At 34.9% G+C, this 15,017-nt stretch overlaps 1 protein-coding gene and 1 non-coding gene across 3 annotated transcripts in view; one reads left to right on the top strand and one right to left on the bottom strand.

The window, feature by feature from the left end:
• Positions 1–15,017, bottom strand: part of CRPPA (CDP-L-ribitol pyrophosphorylase A) — a 289,217-nt gene that overhangs the window by 31,078 nt on the left and 243,122 nt on the right. The gene's annotated exons all lie outside the window — the stretch shown is intronic.
• LOC116878941 lies at positions 1,220–1,323 on the top strand. The gene has a single exon (XR_004384918.1). It is a non-coding gene; the product is annotated as a small nucleolar RNA U13 (small nucleolar RNA).

Below are 15,017 nucleotides of genomic sequence, written 5' to 3'. Positions count from 1 at the left end.
CTTATCCAAGTTTACAGAGCAAATAACTGAGTGTCCTGTGTATTAAGTCTAGTTCCATCTGCATTTCAAAAATATTTTTTTCTATGATTCTAAGCGCCACTCTTTCTGAAGTTCAAGAAGTACTCAATTACCAACTAGAATAACTTCAAATGGGTAGAACTTGAAACAGTTACAAATTAATGCTAACAATTGCTAAGTAACAAATGCTCTTTATTCTTAAGGAACTTACAGTGTTGGAGACAAATATATATATATATTTTCTCATGGTGTCTCCATTGTGTCAAATGCATGAAACACCAGCATTATTTGGAGAAGATTTAATGCAAGAAAGTAGGTATTCATTATTTACTGGGGTAGAATAAGAGGAGGGTAATGGGAAGATTTTATATATACAGTAACTTATATATTATGTGTAATATATATTTATATACCACAAATAACATTATATTTATAATAAATAATGTATTAAAATATTTTATTAACATTGCATAGAATATAAAATTTTATGATTAACATATAGAGCCCAAAATATATAGTTTAATTATAGTTTATATTATACAAACATACATATACACACACATGTATATTTCTGATTTATCAGCTTTATGTTTCCACTACCCATTCCAGCCCAATAACCAAAGGATACCTACTTTCTTCCATGAAATCTCTGAAGTGATTTTTCCATGTATTTGCTACACACACATATATAATACACACACGTATATACATGATACCTCTACACATTACCTATATCTTCATATATGTGTGTATACATTTTAATTTAAGATTTATGTCTAGATTAAGATCTTTAAAAGTATTCCCAATATCTGGGAGCCCTGAGATCTATAATTTGTGCCACTTGAATTTGTAAGATAATTTCTTGAAGTGCTGTACTACAGAAAACAAGATTAAGATACTACTTCAGAAAGGATAACTGAGATATTCAACTCTAGTGATCTATATTTTAAGCTTTTTGTTGTGATTAAGCATGGGAAGGGAGAGGACTAGGTGGACAAAAAGGGATTTTGCTCTTTATTACATTTCTGTATTTTAAAAATTGTTTTATGAAATGTATGGGTTCATGTATTAACTGTATATATTTTAATGATAACAATACAATAGACATATGGTATTCAAAATTAAATTCTCAAAGGAGGATTGAAGTTGAGAGACAGCTATACAAAATCTCCCTTTATTAGCATATGATTAAGATCAGTAGATCCATTTCTAGTTCATAAGCTTGATGATTGGGTGTTCACACCTTTGTTTGATATGTGCCTCCTTCAAACCTTGTAATGACCTTGGCACATTACCTGTCTGATGTGGGGGAGAAAAACCCCAAACACTATATATTATTTATATTTACTTTTTAATCATTTATTCCAAAGAGAGGTTGAATTTTCCCTTCAAATTCCACTGACACTATACATCAGTTTTTCATTAGAATATCCACTGCTTTGGGGTGCCTGGGTGACTCAGTGGGTTAAGGCCTCTGCCTTCAGCTTGGGTCATAGTCATGGTCCTGGGTCCTGGGATTGAGCCCTGCGTCTGGCACTCTGCTCAGCTGGGGGCCTGCTTCCTCCTCTCTCTCTGCCTGCCTCTCTGCCTACTTGTGATGTCTCTGTCAAATAAATAAATAAATCTTAAAAAAAAAAATATCCACTGCTTTGGTGGTTCTATCTTTTTATAAGCATTTTGTACACAAAAATAATGAGAATAAACTTAATGAATAATTCTGAGCTAGATTTAGAGATAGCCATGACCTTTGCTTTTTCATTACCATTCTGTTTGGGGTACATAAACAACCCATGATGAATCGTATAGTGCATGCCTGCAATTATACTTTTGCACAAAATATGAGCAGTGAGTGATTAAACTAGTAATGCTTTATTAAACCAGTAATGCTTTATTAAAACTTCAAGAAAATACCATGTAGGAAAACTATTTTACAACATAAGCTTTATTCATTTTTGAAGTGGCCAAAAATAGATACATTAATTTTAAGACAATAAAGCATGCTATAAAAATAAGCAAGGTTAATAGAACATAAACTATGCCAACTATTCATATATCTCTGGCATATTTCTCTAACTGAACATATTTATGTGAAAACAAGTTCATCATTTCTAGAGAATGTCTGCTGTTTACTTACCACCTACAATAATCTTTCAGATAGAAAAACCACTTATAGCTTAACTATAATTTTTCAAGAAAAGGATTTGGGTAGAACTGGCAAAGGTATTGTATTTTGGAGTGAGGGAAAAACATGAAACTGTAGAGCCTGAGAAACAGAAAAAATAAATTTGAAGTACATGCAAAAGCTATTAACCAAGTATGTTTTAGACTCTTTCAAGAGCTTTTAAGAGATCATCAGGGGGTATCCAAATTATGCCATAAGTCTCCATTTACCTGTATTAACCTGTGCTTCATGTTTTATCTTACATCAATGAGGTGTGTGAGCTTATTATAACTGCAATCCTTCAGGAGCATCAAAACATAAACACAAGGATAAAAGGAACTTGATGAGCCTAATATACTCTCTAGTTATATAAAATTGTCTATATATTCTGAAAACATTTAAAAATACATATTCTTTAAAATTATGTTGTATTTTGATGAGTGGTAGAGAGTAAGAATCATTAGTCCAAACATATACTGAACATTTTAAAGGACCTATTCAATCTGAGTAGATATGAGAAAGACACAAGGCTAGGAATTGAGGGAGAGGAAGAGTAGAGTGGAGTCAAGAATAGGAGGAGGAGGAAATGGGCAATCTAGTAGATCTCTGATGTAAGAACAGTGTGCCCTTGGGTATCTCATTAAGGTTCTCCATTCTCATTTTCTTTTTCATCTGCAAAATAGAGACAACAAAATCTGACAGGTCCACCCCTGAACCTTCCCTGTATATACCAGAATTTTTTTAATGTTTAAAGGTGAGATCCAAAAAAGTCCTGATCAAATATCACATTTTAAGAAGTTAATGCTTATAAATTAAATTACTTAATATCATGAGTTTTTTCCAAGTGGATAGTATTAATACTAAAATAATTCAAAATAGAAATGCGATACAGCAGCCAAATGCTTTTTTTTTTTTTTTCTCTTGCAATGAAACTATATATTCTCCTTCAGATCCCTGGAGCTTAGCATATAGTAGGTACTTAAGAAAAATTCATCAATAAAGGAAGGAAGGAACGTAAAATGCATCTCTTGTGTTACCGAGACTGAAATACTATATGGCTTAAGAGTTAATAACATTATTTAAATAATCCCAATTTAGATACTTGGCAGTACTTTCTATACTGGAATGCCAAGACTAATCATCAATAGTTACATTGTTTTTCCAGAGCAGAAAACCTGCAACAAAATACAAAGAGGTGCCATGCTTAACAGACTCAGAGTCTGGTCATCCGTATTTCACACAGACCTCATTAAAGATTAATATTATTTTGCCATTATCATATACCTTGTTTTAAAAAAGCCAAGCAGAATTATTGCCCATGATAAAGTATATCCAAAGAAATACTGTACAGGCTAGGACAGAAAAAAGAAAACATAGGTACTATATTTATATTATCAATTTACTATTATACAGTAGTTTTAAAGAAGTTTTATCTTATTTTTTTATTCATATACATTAACAGGCAGAGACTTGAAAGGCGCAATAAAGTTGAATTGCCTCAGTTGAACCATTAGGAGCAGCAATGACACTCTTTTCTGACCTCACCATCCATAGAAGCCCCTGACCAACCTGTCAGTTTTTCAAAAGCAGTTTCAAAACCATGGCCTTTTATAATCCTTTTTGTCTCAGTCTTCTAGGAACAGCCCTTCTAATTCATGGAAAACTTTGGTGAGGCTGGAGTATTTCTCAGCATCTCCTATATATCTGTTTCAACAATCTGGGACACATTTATTTATAAACTGCTGCCATTTTTAACAAACAGAATTTTTTTTTCTCCCAAAGATTTTATTTATTTATTTGACAGACAGAGATAACAAGCAGGCAGAGAGGCAGACAGAGAGAAAGCAGGCTTCCTGTGGGGCAGAGAGCCCGATGTGGGGCTCGATGTGGGGTTTGATCCCAGGATGCTGGGATCATGACCTGAGCTGAAGGCAGAGGCTTTAACCCACTGAGCCACCCAGGCGTCCCAACAAACAGAATGGTTTTTAACATTTAGGCTGCACAAACCCTCAGGTAGGATATGCCTCAGGCAGTAACGACAGGCATGACATATTTCACAAGAAAAAGAAAGCCGTGGAATATAAGAAATGGTACAGTGGACTGTGGGGGAAGGGAGAGAATACTGAATGGGAAGTTCTCCCAGAGAGGGAGGCAAACCATGAGAGACTTTTAAGTCCAAGAAACAAACTGAAGGTTGCTGGAGGGGAGATGGGTAGGGGGATGGGATAACTGGATGATGAGCATTAAGGTGAGCAAGTGACGTGATGAGAATTGGGTGTTATAAGCAACTGATTAATCATTGAACTCTATATCTGAGATGGAAAAAAGAGATGTAAGTCGAAAACAAAACAAAACAAAACAAAACCAGCATACAACATGCTGCATGTTAATGCCTAAAACCCGTCAGTGGACCTGAGCTGAAGAACCTTCGCTTGGTTGATCCTTCCTAATTGTCCAGTTTGCATTCTGTTTCCTGCACCTTCCTCTTTCCATGTCAGTTGTGATCTCATACCAGGGGTCGGGAAACTATGGCCCTCAGAACAAATCAGTATTATTTCTTCTCTTTGAAATGTGCCATTGGAACATGGCCAACCACTCATTTACAGTTTGTCTGTGGCTGTTTTTATGCTACAATAGTAGAGATGAGCACCCCAAAACCGTTGTTATCTTCTCTCACCCTTTATAAGAAAAATTACTTTATAATAATTCATAAAAAATATTTTGACACCTATGCTTTAATTATACAATTTCCTAAATATTTTATCAACACTTGATGTCTGAATTCATGTAAAACACCAAGAACCCACTTTTCTGTATTTGTCTTCTCTAATATATGTAAATGAGTTAAGAAAATATAACTCTAAAAGAGCTAAAAGCCGTACAGAACTTTTGATTTACTTTCTTACAGAGACTAACAAATCTAAAATATTAAACATAAGAGATTTAAGTGAGCTATGTAAATATGAGTATTAAAATATTTCATTTTAAAGGGCATACCAAAAAGGCATCATATATTCTACCATTCACTATAATTCTTATCTTTCCCAGGCTAGTAATTATCAGAGTGCTAGAAATATTATTTATTTAACTACATTTCAAGTTGTTTGATGAGAAAATGCCAGCATAGTCTTTGTATGAATAATTTTAGACGAGCCTGGATCTTCCATTGAGTACAAAATATTCACGTACTCACCTTAATTTAAATACATGACCACACTTAATGTGAAAAGGTTTCTAATTTTAAGAATTAAGTTCTACATTGTATAAAAAAGATTATATAGTAATAGAAAGACTACACACTGAGATTCTGGTAATTCAAATATAAATGCTAATAAAACTATTGATTTTGAACTAGTCAAGGGAAAACAATTGTTTCAAAACAGTCCCCCTTTCCTAAAAAAAAAAAAAAAAAAAAAAGTCTATGCTAAGAGTTTTCCACATTATATCCATACACTAGTATTTTAAATATCTTTGGCTACATTCCTAGTCTATTCAAAATGCACCATCTACATTATCAGTAAAAGGTCTGTAATAAATCTCTTCTTGAGAATAATGTATAAGTCAAAATTCTATCCTGAGTTAAATTCTAATGAGGTTTTAAGTACTTCTAGATTTTAGCACATTAATGCATTATAAAATCACCAGAGTAAAGAGTAATCAATCTCAACCTAGTTCACCTATAACTTAGTTTCTTCTTCCTCAAATAAAAATTATAGTAAGATTTCACCAAGATGATTTAAAAATGAGTAACAGGTGCTTGAAATAGATCAAGAAAAAAAATTACAGTAAATATTTGTAACAGGGTAGGCTTGTCAGTTTTGTACTCTATTGGAAGCTCACAATTAAAAAGTGAGGTTGGGAAAAATAGAAGATATTCTCTATCTTGTAACTAGCTGAATTAATGAATACAAAGCACTGATAATAGCACTGCCATATGGCAAACAGTATACAAGTCCACATCATGACCATCAGAACCATGATCGTCATCCCCATCTTAGAAATAAAAGCACACACACACACACACACACACACACACACACACACACACACAAAACCTTACCTATATATAAGCTTCCTCTCTGAGAGTCAATACTTGAAGGTTAAATGGGTTTGAAATATACGCTTCTGGGTATTTAGAGGGTAAAACTTTCCATTATTCAGGAAACATTTTATCATTAGACACCCAGAGAATTAAAAACTTCTCTATGCAACAATTTTGAGACACAAGTCAGTAAAAATCCAAGGCCAGAAAAGCATAGCACAGAAACTTACAGACATGCAGAAGATTCACGTTAGCTGGAGTTCAGTAGTATGTTAAGTATCCATAGAAGCAAGGTTAAGCACCATAGCACACAAAATAAGGCCTTCAACTTGCTGGCTTCTATTGTTTGAATAAAACTGACTGTCCTCGGGAAACATAATTATGGTAATGTTCGTAATCAAGAGGAAGAAGATTCATGTGGTTGATTTAAAGTCACATATACTAAACTTTACATACAATTTATTCAATAGGTGTCACAGAATTAACACACAATATATAAATAATTGTATGAAATGAGTAGAGTTTTTGAACTTCAATTAAGTTTTCCACAAAACTATCACATTATGCTTTTAGATTCAAGTACGGTTCTGTAAAATTATTGGTATGCAGTCATAAAGTAAATATCATGCACAATTTCTACTAGAGTCATCACAAACACTTTGAAAACAGGCAAGTTAGGATCAAACGGAATATAATGATGATGATACTAATAGTAACAACAATAAGTAAATTTTAAACCGATGCAATTAGGGGTCCCTGGGTGGTTCAGTCAATTAAGTGTCCAACTCTTGATTTCAGCTCAGGTCATGATCTCAGTGTTGTGAATGAGTTCGAGCCCATGTTGTGTTCCAAACTCAGTGGGGAGTTTCCTTAAGATTCTCTCTGCCTCTGTCCCTCCCCACCTTTCTTTATCCCTATCTTTAAAAAAAAAAAAAAAAAAAGTTATGCAATCAAAGATACTGAGAATTGTTTCTAAAATCCCCAATCCCATAAAAAACCTATTAAACCTCTGTGGTTCTCTACCTACAAAATGTAAAGAAGAAAATAAAGGCAATTCTGCTGAGTGTAAAGATGTGGTACCTTCCGCCCCATGACCAAGCTGTAAGCCTGAGGCGTCAGTTTCCTCATGTATAAATTTCTGTGTGAAGGCATTTTCCAAAAAATGTTATGTAACTTGTATTCTACGTTCTGGGCAGCATAGTCTACTAAGTGTAGGAAATGCTGGGGTAAATTGGCTTATTTGTTGCCTGACTACTCAGAATGTTTTATAAGTCAATATACATCCTAAGTCTCTATCAGTGCAATGCAGTAACATAATTTCGCAAATAAATTTCACCATGTTGTCATTAACTCTTTTGGTGGGGATAGGGAATTCTGGGAATCCATGTCTTAGGTTATTTCACATGCATTTCTAATATATTATGTCATTTGAGGCACACGACGACAAAGAAGGAAGGACAATTAAGGGTCTAATTAGAGATAAGTAAATTTAAATTCAAAGAGATAATGCAAGCAAGTGTGATTTACCTTTAGATGTACTGAATATCAATCTAGCAATATTATTTTATGAACTGAGACAAAATTTCTTATCTTAAGGAGAATATCAACCCGGAAGTAGAAGAAATTAATGTCCCTCCCAAATAGGACATACTATTATAGTATATACAACAGCCACAATGCAGCTTACTGGCTAACTTTAAAAAATTTAAGCTTTTGGAAACATACTTCATAAGTTTAGCCAAAATGTGGAGGCACTCTATGACATTAAAGTACCAAGTATTTGGTATTTGATATTCCTGGAATATTCTGTAATAATCTATATTCAAAGTTTTCTTGGGAGAGACTGGTGGCTGGAAGACAGGGGTAAAATAAAGCTTTTCAAACATAAGTAACTTTTCTGAAAGGACAATCAGCTACTAGTTCTTCACTGGCAATCTTCATGAGAGACTCTTTAAAATTCTTAAATTAGTAACTGCACATTTAAGTGTCAAAACGCATTTTGCACATGATTCATTTAAAATTGCAGAGACATACATAGTCATGTATTCAATCGCTTATGTGAGAGACCTGGCCTCAACACCAAACCTTTCCTGGGAAATTTCATTATGGTGTAATTTTCAACCCAGAGAAAATGATTCTTATTTTGTTAAAGCACATCCCCCACCCCCAGACACGTACACACACTTCATTATGAATTTTGGGAACTTGAAGAAAATATGAATTATTGGGGAAATCTTTTCACCAAGATCATGACTTATAAAAAACATGATTCCTCAGATTTGAAGTACTTTATTATGCTGTTAATATCCAATTAATCTGGGCACCAGGATATTTTTAATTCTGTTATATTTAAAAATATGTATATCCCCCTTTTAAAATCACTTAATTATGCCATTAAACTTCATTATGGTTTGACTCAAATTGTTTTTGCTTCATCTGCAAGGATTTAAAAACGAAACAACTCTACTATTCTAAGATTTTTATTAAAGTTACACTCACACTTAACATTAAACAAATCATGATTTTAAACTATGGTATTAAATTCTAATAATTTTGACATTTTATTCTCCAACTCCTTGTCATTAATATACAACATTTTGTTTCAAGCGTTTTCAAACAATAAGCTATAAATGTTTCTTACCACTATTAAATGTTGATGTATTAATTTTCGATTTGTTGTCATAATGAATGACCACAAAGTCAGTGGCTTAAAACAATACAAATTTATTATTTCATAGTTCTATTGGTCAGAACTCATACAGATCTCATTGAGCTAAAGGCTCTAGGGGAGAAACTATTTCCTGCCTTTTACAGCTTCTAGAAGTTACCCACATTCTTTGGCTTCAAAGTCAGCACTAGTTGGTCACATCTTTCTCGCTTCACATCTCTCTGATTCTCCTGTCTCCTTCTTCCACTTTTCAACAATATTGTGAAAATACTGAGTCTACTCAGATTACTCAGGTTAATCTCCTTTCTTTAAGGTCAGCTGATTAGCAACCTTATTTGAATCTGCAACTTTAATTTTCTTTTGCCATGTAAGGTAACATATTCACAGGTTCCAGGACTTAGGACCTGGATATATTTTTTGGTGGGGGAGGGGCACTATTTTTATTACCAAGTTGGCTACAAGCTATATTTTATATGCTTCCAATTGGTATCTGTGTTTATCATCAAAGGCATTTCTGTATAAAGAATGTGTAGTAGATAAAGGCTTCAAATAACAAGTAAAATAGCACATGCTTTGTACAAAAACTTGAGGACAAAAGCCTTAAGCAACTTAGCATCTTGTGCCTAAATAACCATTTTAGAAATTTTAATAGAATCCAATGAATTTTACACTCATCTCATTCGAAATCCTAAAACTGGGAGGATGTCATAAGTGACACCCCACCCTCTCCTATAAAGAGGCAACCCCCCAGTTTTCATTCACCTGATGCATGCCACATGCTCTCATCTATTTCCTTATAAATACTCAAGGATTCACCTTTTAAATCCAACCTTCTATCGGTAGCCTGATATAAGTATGTGCGGTTCCAAGAATACTCTGACTTCGTCATCACACCTACTTGTGTTCTGTGCTATCTCTACCAAGCATGGCCTTCATACGACAGACACCATTTATGCAGTAGTGGCTTAATTACCTGCATTCAAGAATTAAACAACAGGACTTCCCTTGCGAAAAAAAAAATGAATTTCCCCTACTTAAACCCAGTTGTACTCTAAGCTCTTTGATGGTCGGAATATGTCTGCCTTATTTCAGTGCCTTCCACCAATCCCAGCACGTACTACAGACCCAAAAAAGCATTGTTCAAGAATAAATTAAGGCATAGTAACATAGTAACTCCAGCTTTCTGCCATTTTTGTCTTTACTTGCCTACCAAAATCTCCTATTACTCTCGTTATGCAAGTTCTGCTTCAGTTAAAAATCCAAAATGTGGTCATATTTTACAAACATTTATTTACTGCCCTTTATGCACAAGGTTTCTCATACCTTTGAATTAACACAATGACAGTTTAGTTCCTGCCCTCATTCATCTAACTGTGGTCTTTCAGATTTTTTGATCCTAGTACATTTGATGTTGATATTCATTCCACAAAGCATCTCTCAATCCCCTCACACAGAAATGATGAATCTCTTCTAGTCCTTAAGACTGTCTATTCCACTTTGCCATTCATACTACGTCCTGTCAAACTTATTATATACACACTGCATCTCCCCCAGTGCAATTGCTTATATAACCGTTTGAAGTTATTTTTACACATACACAACATTTTCAGCATAGTTGGACATACACGCTTTTTTCTCTTAAAAATGCAATCTTCAGGGGTGACTAGGTGGCTTGGTCATTAAGGGTCTGCCTTCAGCTCAGGTCATGATTCCAGGGTGCTGGGATCGACCTCTGCAATGGGCTCCCTGCTCAGTGGGAGGCCTACTTCCTCACCCACTCCCCCAGCTTGTGTTCCCTTTCTCACTGTCTCTCTCTGTCAAATAAATAAATAAAATCTTTAAAAAAATACGATCTCCACAAAAACTTGGGAAGGATATGTTTTCTACTCTGAAACTATAATTTTCATTTTTACTGAATGTAATTCTTTTCTATTTATCAATAGTGGAATATTTATGCATTTCTAGTCAATAGAAAATATTTAGAGTACGATTATAAAGTAAAACTGGGATACTAGGGGTAGATACACAGTAATTATTATTCTGCAGATAGACAATATTCATTTCAATTATCTCTGTATCCTAGAGAAGTTATAAAATACTAAGTTTCCATCCAAGGGATAATGAATATAATCTGTTCTCCCTAATGATGTATTAGCAATAACAGACATATGCAGCAATCATCATATAGCTGACCTTTTAACAATGTGGGGGTTAGGGGTATCAAACCCCTGCCTAGTTGAAAATCTGCATATAACTTTTGATTCCCCCAAAATTTTACTAGTAGTCTACTGTTGACCAGAAGACTTATTTATAATATAAACAGTCTATTAATACATATCTTCTACATCATATGTATTACATACTACAATCATTCAATAAAGCTAGAGAAAAGAAAATCCTAGGAAAGAGGAAATATATTTACAGTATTGTATCTATTGAAAAAAAAATCTGCATATAAGCGGATCCGCAAAATTCAAACCCGTGTTGTTCAAGGGTCAGCTGTACTAACAATAATTTAATCCCATCACACTTGCCATCACAAGGGAATGGAGCAAAGGCACTACAAAACAGTTACAAATAGAATTAAAAAAAATTGCAAGATGTATATGTTATATGGAAATCTCTAAGTTTTTCTGTAAAGCTTATGAAGGTGTTTTCTGTAATATTTTATGGTATTAACACAAAAAGGGCACAATAATTTTGCATGTACGTGAAGGGTAGCCCTTCTTGGAGTATTTGTTTTTTTAATTTAAAAAACCTTAAATTAAATGACAATAGGTGTGTGGCCCAGACTAGGCAGACTGTGCCCAAGAGAATGGGGCCAGGTGCCAAGTGAAGTAGGATTTGATGTGCAAACCACTGTCAGCTCTTTTTCTAACCCTTCCAATAAGTAACAACACTGTGTCGCCTCAGGAGAGGGAAGTGATGCAAACCTCTGAGTTGGGACAATTCTCTTGCTATTGTTGTGTTTTTCATTTTCTTGCCAACCAATATTTTAAAAAATGTCCTTTAAGGCTTTCTTAAATAAATAAACCTGCCAAATACAATAAAAAGCTAGTTGATATGCTATAGTGAAACAAGTGGATAAGCAATAACTATGTCCAAAATGTCTCACTTCATGCACAGGAGAAAACAATTTTAAGTGGTAAACAAAAATAAAGCCCTCTCAGTGAAGTTTCTGAAACATGTTAATGTACCCTTTAGACTTGAAGCAATTGGTATCCAGAAAAATGAATATTGCGTGTTAAGGTCAGTAAAGCCTAAAATTTAATTTTAAAGTTTACTCTTTACAAGTCTGAAAATTTCCTGCATTTTATTTCCTTTATACTTTATCTCCAGAAAGGAAGAAAACTTATCTTGCAGCAGCCCCTCCATTATCATAAGCAGCATTTTCTAAGATAGCATTTTCTGATAACATTGTTCTAAGCAAAAGCAAATGAAGAGCAAACCTAAATCATGATTTCATGTATGCACAACAAAACCAGAATTTAGAAAAACAAACATGGGCTTTAAAAAAAAATAGGTCTATATATGGTTTCTTTCCCCGCATCACCATGAACCAAGTCATTGGTGATCTGGAAGGAACTGAGTTGACTCAGATTCACCTGGGATGGATTCCAGTGTTTAAACACACACACATACACACCACACTCACTCTCTCTCATCCCATCTCTCTCTCTCTCTTTCTCTCTCTCTCTCTCTCATGCTTCAAATGGAGTCACCTATACTAGGCCAAGTCACCAAACCAGGGCTTAATACTAACCTACGTGCAATCTCAACCTCCCACAGAAACATAGTCTTAAGAGATCAGTCAGGATTTTTCTGGTCAGCACCAATGAGGTCATCTGTCATAGGGGCCCCTCTCCATTCCCCTAAAGGATGATGAGGTAATCCACCCAATGAGATCCTTTCTACTTACCCTAAGGTAAGTTGACCTTACTTGGATCAATCTTTTCTTTTCTTTTGCTAATTGTCCTGTCCCATAAAATCCTTCCATTTTGTACAACTCCTCAGAACTGCCCTTTACTTGATAGACTGGCTGCTAATTCATAAACTGATTGATAAAACCCACTAGATCTTTAAAATTTACTTGTGTTTTTATTATCAACCACTAAAAATCTCTATTTTAAATGCCTTCCAGAGAGGCCATGAAGTAGTGAAATTGAAACACCTGCATCCTGTCTTGCCACAGCATGGAAAGACAGACCAAGGCTATGATCATATTATGAAATGCCAGATCTACAAGAGCATTCTGCAGGGAATGCACCGGAAACATGCAGATAGCCCTCCCATGCCAGTGCCCCTGGTTTCTCACTAAGGTCATAGAAGCCATGAGAATAAACATGATGTCACCCGAGGTACAGGCAGTGTGTTCAGTACTGAGAATATCAAGACCTTTATCTGGTATTCTCCGTTTTTTCAAAATTTAGCATTCAAGCCTAACATTTTTATTTAGAAAGACAATATATAGCATCCCTATTTACTGAGATAGTTCCTTAAGAGACCGGCAAGTTCTAAATACATCTATCTAATCATTTAGCCTTTTAAATAGAATCATCAAGTATTAATAGAAGCTCATTTCACCTCATTGGGACATTCTACACAATAGAACTGGTGCAATTCAATAGAGTGCTTTTTTGAGCCACCATTACTTAAAAACATTTTATACTTGAATAAATACTTTAAAAGAGCAAAATGACTGTTTAATAACAAACTTATCAAAAACTCTGTATTGTACAATTTCAACAGAGTACTTTAGGAACTAGGTTTTATGTAGTAGTGTTATTTCCCCTCAATTTGGGGAAAATCAGTAACTTCCTTTGTGCTTTAGAATTTTTAAAACTTACTTTAACTATTAAAACAAACACCTTGGGGCGCCTGGGTGGCTCAGTGGGTTGGGGCCTCTGCCTTCGGCTCAGGTCATGATCCCAGGGTCCTGGGATCGAGCCCCGCTTCGGGCTCTCTGCTCGGCGGGGAGCCTGCTTCCTCCTCTCTCTCTGCCTGCCTCTCTGCCTACTTGTGATCTCTGTCTGTCAAATGAATAAATAAAAATCTTTAAAAAAAAATAAAATAAAAAAATAAAATAAAATAAAACAAACACCGTTCTGGGGCGCTCAGTGGGTTAAGCCTCTGCCTTCGGCTCAGGTCATGATCCCAGGGTCCTGGGATTAAGCCCCACATGGGGCTCTCTGCTCAGCAGGGAGCCTGCTTCCTCCTCTCTCTCTCTCTCTGCCTACTTGTGATCTCTGTCTGTCAAATAAATAAATAAAATTAAAAAAAAAACAACCCACCTTTCTGTCTTATTAAGGAGGGTATTATTGATAGTAATAGAATGGCCAAAAAAAAGATTGATGACTGTTGGGTGGAAGATGCTGAAGTGATCCTGGTGACAAATCACCAGGTGGAGGATGCCAAATGTTAGGACTGAAGCTGAATGAATCCTTTGTCACACCTTAAAAGTTTTTAAATTTTAAATTGCTTTAAAATCACTCTTTCCATCTCACTTCAAATGCTCTGACTTAATGTGAGCAGGGGGCGTGGCCTGCCTCTTCCTACTTGTAATGCAGTGAGCAGAAACAGAACAGCAACAGAACTCAAGGTTTTCACCTCCAGGAATATAACATAAATACATTTATTGGGCCCTGGTTACGTTTAACAGACGTGATTCCCCATGTGAACTGTGAGTTGTATGTGGAACTACATGCTGAATGTAAAGGGATGCTTTTATATATCATGTCCACGTATTGATAGTAACAAGATTAATTTTCAGCCCCACCAGAGTAAAAATGTGTGCCTGAGTATTAAATATATCATCACTGATAAAATAATTTCTTCTTGGATTTGTCAACCAGTTTAGAACGAGAGGTCACATTTTGAGATTTTCTTGTTCTTGAGACCTTATAGCAAAACGTGATGGTCTTTTTAATGTAGTTTCTTTGATTAAAGCTTTTCTATATTATTATTTTACCACTGATTCTCACTTATGAATCCAAAAAATGTTACTGCATTTGAATACTAAGGGTGCTGCTTTGGGTTCATTGTCCTAATAATGTTTTCTACCAAACCATGGGCCAGCAATCACCATCATACATATTCCACATATATCAACTGTCCTCTCATTTCAGTCC

The sequence above is a fragment of the Lontra canadensis genome, unplaced genomic scaffold, assembly GCF_010015895.1.
Source record: "Lontra canadensis isolate GAN:19392208 unplaced genomic scaffold, GSC_riverotter_1.0 scaffold2, whole genome shotgun sequence".
In the NCBI taxonomy this organism is placed as follows: Eukaryota; Metazoa; Chordata; class Mammalia; order Carnivora; family Mustelidae; genus Lontra; species Lontra canadensis.
The sequence above is the reverse complement of the archived record's forward strand: the minus strand, read 5'-3'. Positions and strand labels throughout refer to the sequence as shown.